This window comes from Lygodium microphyllum, chromosome 12 (assembly GCF_053477565.2).
Source record: "Lygodium microphyllum isolate KBCC chromosome 12, Lygodium_microphyllum_v1.1.10, whole genome shotgun sequence".
Taxonomy (NCBI): Eukaryota; Viridiplantae; Streptophyta; class Polypodiopsida; order Schizaeales; family Lygodiaceae; genus Lygodium; species Lygodium microphyllum.
In genome coordinates this window covers 145744930-145752383 of record NC_141146.1, presented here as the reverse complement: position 1 = coordinate 145752383, position 7454 = coordinate 145744930, and positions in this window count along the sequence as shown.

Here is a 7454-nt window from a genome sequence, read left to right as displayed (position 1 = left end):
GGGAAAAACAGAAGGGACAAAAGAAAAGAGGGAAAAAAATATGTACCAAGCTTTTTACTCATTTGAATTTAGAGTAAACCTGTCATTATCATTAATTCATACATATCATTAAATAAAAGAGGCCAGGATTGTATATCATCAATGCAAAGAATATCATAATCACGAATATAAGAGGCAAAAAACAATTATGGGACCTGCAGACAACCCTTATACTGGGGGTGTATTTTTTATGACAATCCACTGTAGTAGTTGGACTGCCACGAGATCTGTCCTTTGCTCTGTCTTCCAAGAAAGCTGCCATCTCTGCCTGTGTACCTAAAAAGTAGGGTTTATGGTTGGAAAATGAGACTAGATTTGGGGGAAAGGAGAGAGAAAGGAAGGATCTAAAAACTAGGCTCTGATACCAACTGTAATGAAGGAGACCTAGGAGAGAGAAGGAGAGAAGGGAGAGATTGCAGAGAGGAGAGAGAAAGAAGAAGAAGATGAAAGAAGAAGAGAGAGAAAGACTAGCAGAAGAGACAGAAAGACAGGAAAAGAGAGAGAAAGAGGAGGGAAGCCATGAAAGCTAGAAGGAAGGATAAAAGAGAGACTTGATTATTGATAACTCATGCCCTAATTGGGTCTCTCAACACCTTATATACCATGTCAGTATAACTGGGTATTCCCATGCTAATCCGTGTCCTACCCATCTATCCCCACTCTTTTACAATGCCAGCTTCTGAGGGTTTCAATAGTGTATGTTGTGAAAAACACTCTGTCTACCAACTTCCAGTGGATTGCTAATTGGACAAATAGAAGATTTTCAGTGCACCAAGCATCCCAGGTATCTTGCTATTGAGCATCCACGAACAAATTCCAACTCTTTTCTTTCTTGTTTTTGTGAACCTCCACTGACCATGACTCTTGAAGCTTCACAATCTCACACTTGATGATGTTATGAATGTCAAATCTTCCATGGATGGTCATTCTCTTTGCTTCTGCTCTTTAGTTTGTTTCCAAACAAATTTCCACCAAGATGCAAGTTTCTGCTCCTTCAACAGGAAGAGGAAACAGTCCACCGCATAGAGCATGCATCATGATGGTAATATGTTTTTGCCATTGTGGGATGAACTTTTTGTGGAAAGTGGCTTAGATAATGAGAATCTCCAACTCTTCAATGGAAGAAGAAACTTTGCAAACATCCATTGAATTCTCCTCTTCTTGGCAATGTCATTTCTTTCATTTTCAGCCTCTTCTTATGCTTGTTGATGGCAAGTTTCCCCGGCTGCGCACCAAAAACATGGAAACAACATCAAAAAAATAACTCACATTTAAAACAAAAAAAGAACCAAACACAATAAAAAAATAACACATATTTATTAAATTTAAAAAACAACAAACAAACACAAACCAAAATTTATTTAATTAATAAAAATAACCCCCAACCAAACCAAAATAAAAAAATAAACAAAAGAAAAAAAGAAAAAAAGAAAAAAACGAAAGAAAAAAAAAAAAATAAAACCATCTTACCTTCTCCTCGTGCGCTCGCGGACTCTCCTTCCCTGCGCCTGCCTCGTCCTCCTTGGGCCTCCACCCTCAGCGCCCCCTGTCACGTCTTCCTTCTCCTCCCCTTGATCCTCCTCCCCCGTCGCGTCTTCCTTCTCCTCCCCCTGATCCTCCTCGCCACGGCCACCCTCCTCGTTTCCCTCCTCCTCGTCCTGCTGCACTCGTCTACTCCCTCTCCCTCCCCATGCATGTTGCTGCCTACTCCCTCTCCCTCCCCATGCCTCCTACCACCCTCCTCCACCCTCCTCGCCTCCCCTGCCTCTCTCCCCCGCCTTGGCCTCCTCCGCTTCCCTCTTGCTCCGACGGCTCCTCTCGCCTCGCCCCTAGCGCCACCGCAGCCGCCCTCCTCAGCACCACCCTCCTCCTCCTTCTTCTCCGCCTACCTCGCCTCCTCCTCTCCTCCCATTCCGCTACCCCCATGTCGTCCACCACTCTCCTCCTCCTCCTAGTCAGTTACTAACCTTCCTAAACTAACCTTATTAACTTAGGTTACTAACCTTCCTAAACTAACCTAATTAACTTAGGTTACTCAACCTCCTAAACTAACCTAATTAACTTAGGTTACTCAACCAACTTACTTTAACCTACTTACCTTAGGTTCCTTAACTCACTTTTCTTCACTTACCTTCCTTAACTTACTCACCTTAATTCACTTAATCACCTAAGTTACCTACCCTAATTTAGATCCCTTCCTTCCCTCCCCTCCACTAACCACCATTTTCCCCCGTGATAGCCCCCATTTCTGCCCCTTCTCCCCTCTCCCTCCCCTGTTCCCACGCCGTGCAGATCTTTCGGTGTGCGTGTGTGTAAGGGTGTGGCTAGCAGGCATTCACGCGCGAGGACATGCCTTCGACTTATTCGTGCAGTGGTGTGTTGCAGTCAGCCGTTCACACACAGTCATTATCCATTGCTCACACATAGCTCGGGTACCGTCTTTTAATTTCAAAACCCGAAAAACACATAAAAATACACATAAAACACCAAAAATTTTCAAAAATTCATTTAAAATCCAAATAAATTGCGAAAAATTTCCTCAAAATTTTTCAACATTGGTGAAATCATTTGCAATATTTTCTAAAGTGGAAATTCAAGAAAATAAATTGTAAAAAATTCAAAAACTTCCAAATTCTTTCAAAAATACATTCAAAATTAGCAAAATTTATTAAAAAATCTTAAAAATTCAGAAATATTTCCAAAAAAATTTCAAAAAATTTCACAAACCCCCTTGCCTCTTTTGCCAATAATTTCTCAATTGGAAATGCTTCCATAGATGGCTAAAGTATTATTTGAAGCCAAAACCCTAAATTAATACTTCACCTCATGAAAATTCATTTTAAATTTCAAAAATCAGATGAAAAATCATGGATACATTCAAACACATTGTTGACACTTGTTGGATTGCTGAAATTCCACCCTTACACTTCACAACATATTCATGTGTCCTATGTTTCGTTTTAATCATTTTTAAAAAAGGAAAAAAAAACAAACAAACAAATAAAAACAAACAATATCTACAATAGAAACACACCTAAATTATAATTTTAAAAAAATAAAATTGAAAATTAAAAATTAAAAAAAACCAACAAACTAAGGTGTTTTATTTTTTTCAATTAGTGGTTTTTGCTTTTTTGACTGGATTCCTTGCATTTGGGACTACTCAGTGCATCTTCAGTTTTTTTTTGCATACACACCTCTACCAGGTATCTATTTTTTTAGCTCTATTTATTGTGATCATCCCTTAACCACAGTTAATTCTTAAAATGAACTTTATTCACCCACTTTTTCACGCGCGCTCGCGCTAAACACACAATTTTCTAATACCAACCATTCACTTTGCACGCGCTACGCACGCTTCAGAGGCACCTTAATTTTTAATAAAAATGAACCAGCCATCACAAAAAAGCACGCACTGGCAAAAAAAAGCGCTCCACATCACTATTAATTTCTAATTAATGAATTTGCATTTAAAGACCCCAGTCTGGGTATCGCAGTTCGGGTTTCGTTAAAGCACCACTTCACCTTAATAAATTGTAACTAACAATTTAAAAATGAACCGTCGTTTTCTTATTAAGGTTTATAACCTAATAAAATTTCACTCATTGTTAATAATTTCTTAAAATGAACCCTTCATTAAACCCATTTTCCCTCACTGCACTTTTTTCCCTTTTTAATAAACACGCTTCGTGGGATGGGCACGTAAAGTTCTCTTAGCTGAAATTGTTGATCAAAGTTATAGTTAGGTCCTGATTAGGTTTTTATGGTATTATGGTTTGCTTATGTGATACGATTACAGGTGAGATTTGTAGTTTTTTTTCTTTTTTTGCCTGATATGGGGTCTTGGGTGCCTGCTTGTTGCATAGCATGAAGTTTTCGATCGCATATGTGTAGGGGTCATGCCGAATTTTTTCTAGGATGTGGGTTATTTGGGGTGGTCAATTGGTTAGTTATGTTTGTGTATGTGCTTCTTTTGATCGATTTCTTTTTTATAGCTATTTTGTTATTTTGCAGGCATTCTTTGTGATTGTCTGTGTTTGTGGTGTGTGTGTATTCCATCTGAATGGCGCCTCACTCTCCTCCTCCTATCCCCAGTATGTCCCGTTGATCAGTAGGGATTATTCTTCCCTACTGGCTTTTGAGCCTGTAGCAAAAGCAGGACTTGCAACTTTTGTGGTTGCTTCACTCCCATTGATTCTAGAAGATCCATCCTTGTATGATGAGTTTCTTGCATCATACAATAATAAATCGGGCTTGGTTCATGGTGCTTCCATGGTATTGACACCCCGAGGGTTAGGAAAGGCTTTGTCTCTTCCCTACAAAGGAGATCCCTTTGTTATAGCCAGACAATTATTCTCCAATGATGAGATTTTCAAGCTGTTACAGAAGTAGACCAAAGAGGTTCTAGATGTTAAGAAAGTGATTAACACTTTAGGAGTGTCTTTTTCCATGATCATAACTGATCCTCTTTGGAAGTTAGTCTGCCAGTTTCTCCAAGACAGGTTTATGCTTGCCAAAACACCATCTCATTATTTGTCTAAAGAACTCTTCACAGCTTCTAGGATGGTGTTAAAAGGGGTGGCTATTGATTGGAGTACTTACCTGCTTACGAAGATGGACCAACATTTTGTCAAAGTGACCAAAGGGAATGTCACAAATGTCACTTATGGTTCCTATTTATATGCTTTCTTGACATACTCAGGCCTTAAGAAGGGTGTGCTATCACCTCCTCCATCTGATCCAGTTCCTCCCTCTCCACCTTCACAAGAGTCAGAACCTATTGACATAGAGGATCTTGATTCCCCTCCTCCATTGGTCATTCAGCAGAAGTGCTTGAAGCGTGTGGCAGATAAAACTTCCCCAGTCATTCCTTCGGTCACAATTCCTGCTACCTCTGGCAGTGACCTCCCTGCCTACCTCACATGCAACAATTTATTCAGGGCACATAGAGAGGGTTCTTTGGAAATATCAATCCCTTCACTGAATAGTTTAGTGTCAGGAGATGCTATTCCATTCCTTTGTGATGACATCCAGAGTTCGATTGAACTTTCAGTGAGCTTGTGTTCAATAGCTATATGCTTCTTTCTATGAAGAATTGATGCAATCCAAAGACCAGTTGCATAAGACAACCTCAAAGTTAGCCTTTGCTAAAGACACTCTTGCAGATCTGTTTAAGAAGATGGAGCAGCAAACACAAATGATTAAGACTCAGAGAGAAGAAATATCTTCTTTGAAGATTCAGTTAGCAGAAGCTCAGTCAGAGGTCACTAAAGTCTCAGAGGAAAAAGAGAGAATGTCCAAAGAAGCTCAAGAGTTTCAGACTCTTTCAGATGCAAAACTGTCAGCTTTACAGACTGCCCATAATACAGTGGAATCACAAGCTTCCCAGATTAAGCAGTTACAAGACCAACTGGCACAATCACGGTCCGTTCCTCCAAGCCCCAATGTTCCTATGATTCCCTCAGGTTTCAAGCCCTCAGCCTCACTAAGTGCTTTGTGCACAAGAGGGAGAAAGAGGCTCAAAGTACAAGAACAAATTCTTGTTTATTGAGTTGCTGAAGGTACAACTTGGGTACACTCTATCTCAAGTTTGATAGTGGCTCATAGACTGTTTATATAGCCTCTGCCAAGCTAGGGTTAGGGTTTTCCCTGCCCCTAAGGCTATTCACACCCATCTGCCCTCATACACCCTTGCTTACAGTGGGTTTCTATGCCTATCTTCTAACAAGCATGACTAGCTAGGAAAAAAAAAAGTCTAGGTTTGAAGGCTTGCCCTTTCTGTCTTGATATGGAATGTTTTAAAGGCACCCACTTTGTTTACCCGTGCTGCACCTACCTTCCTCTTCTGGTAAGCTTTGCCTCTCCCTTCATCTTCTTTTACCAGGAGAATGATAATAGCAAATCACACCACTTTATCTTGAAGTGAATGGTGATGGTGGATCAGTCGCCACTGCTAGGGCACTAAATGAAGGATAGCTTGAAATAGACATTTGATCTCATGAGCATGGGTCACATACTATTGTAGATGCACCACAATATGAGTGTAGTCTTGTGCAAAATGAATTGCAACTTATGGTTGATAAATTGAAAGATATAGAAAAATCTTGGCATATTTGGGAGTGGTCTTTGTATCAACTTATGGCTAGTTGTTTGAAACTTGGAGATGTCAAAAGAATCAAAGAACAACATTCAAAACAAAGCATTCTAGCACATTGATCCTTGGTATAGAGGCTATTGACCATCTTCATCAGTAAAATACTCTACACACTCTTGATGACTTCTTTCATAGTTAGACATCAAGGAGATTTGAATACCATTAAGCACCTAAGAAGAAGCAAATATTCATTCCACTTTATAGTAGCCATTTGAAGAAGTACTTGAGGCAACAAATGTGTGGATTTATGCAGCAAATTTCATGGACAATGTATTTTTCTCTAGGGTACTTCTGCTTGAGAATATGACATGCAAGATAGCATAAGATTGCAGGGCAGAATGTCATCATGCTACTGACTTGAATCCAAATAAGGGTCACAACCTACTTATGAATACCTTGGCATGAGGGGTCTACAATTTCAACATTCTTGGAGACATTCATGAGTTGCGATTCTAAGGTTCACTTGGGAAAATGAATGATGTTCTATTGAAGGATGTCGTTTCATAAAATTCTGGTGTTGCACTGTGGGAATGTGTAGTTAACAAGAATGATTATACGTCATATTTGGGGAAGCTTACAACAATGCAAATCTATTAGGTTAGCAATTGCCTCAACAACTGTTCAGTTTTCAAACACCATCACAATTCTAGCCATTACTATAGAGAAATTACTGAGTAGACAATGACAATGACATCATCAGCTTTTCAAATGATGGAAAAGATAGAGTGACAAGAGATGCTTGTTGGCAAGAGGGTCATCTTTGCTCTTTGACAAGAGGGGTTTTATAGAATGTAACACAAGCATTTACAGTCTGAGAGAGATGTCATGATCATGCTAAACAATCTCCATACCAGGAAATTACTGCAACAACCCAAATCAATCCTCCCAAAATTAATCCTAATTGATGCATGGTACTAGGATTCTCAGTTCTACCGGAGCAATTGTTAATAAGATCATTGGCATCCATTTGTGTTCTTATCATGGGAAGGAAATGTTATTGCAAGCCTGCAGATGTTTGAATGCATTTAGTTAGACATCGCTGATGTTTTTGGCATATCCAAATCTATGTAGAAGTGAATTAAGTAGACTAATCTTCTAGTGATTAATAATATTAATCTAGCAAATGCAAACCTTGGGCTGGGTTAGACATTAGCTTGTTCCAACATTACAACAACTCCTAAGTAGCTTGTTTTAGCATTACAGCAACTATACCCTACCGTACAATGGATTTTTTTCTATAAGACTCCAACATTATAGCCAC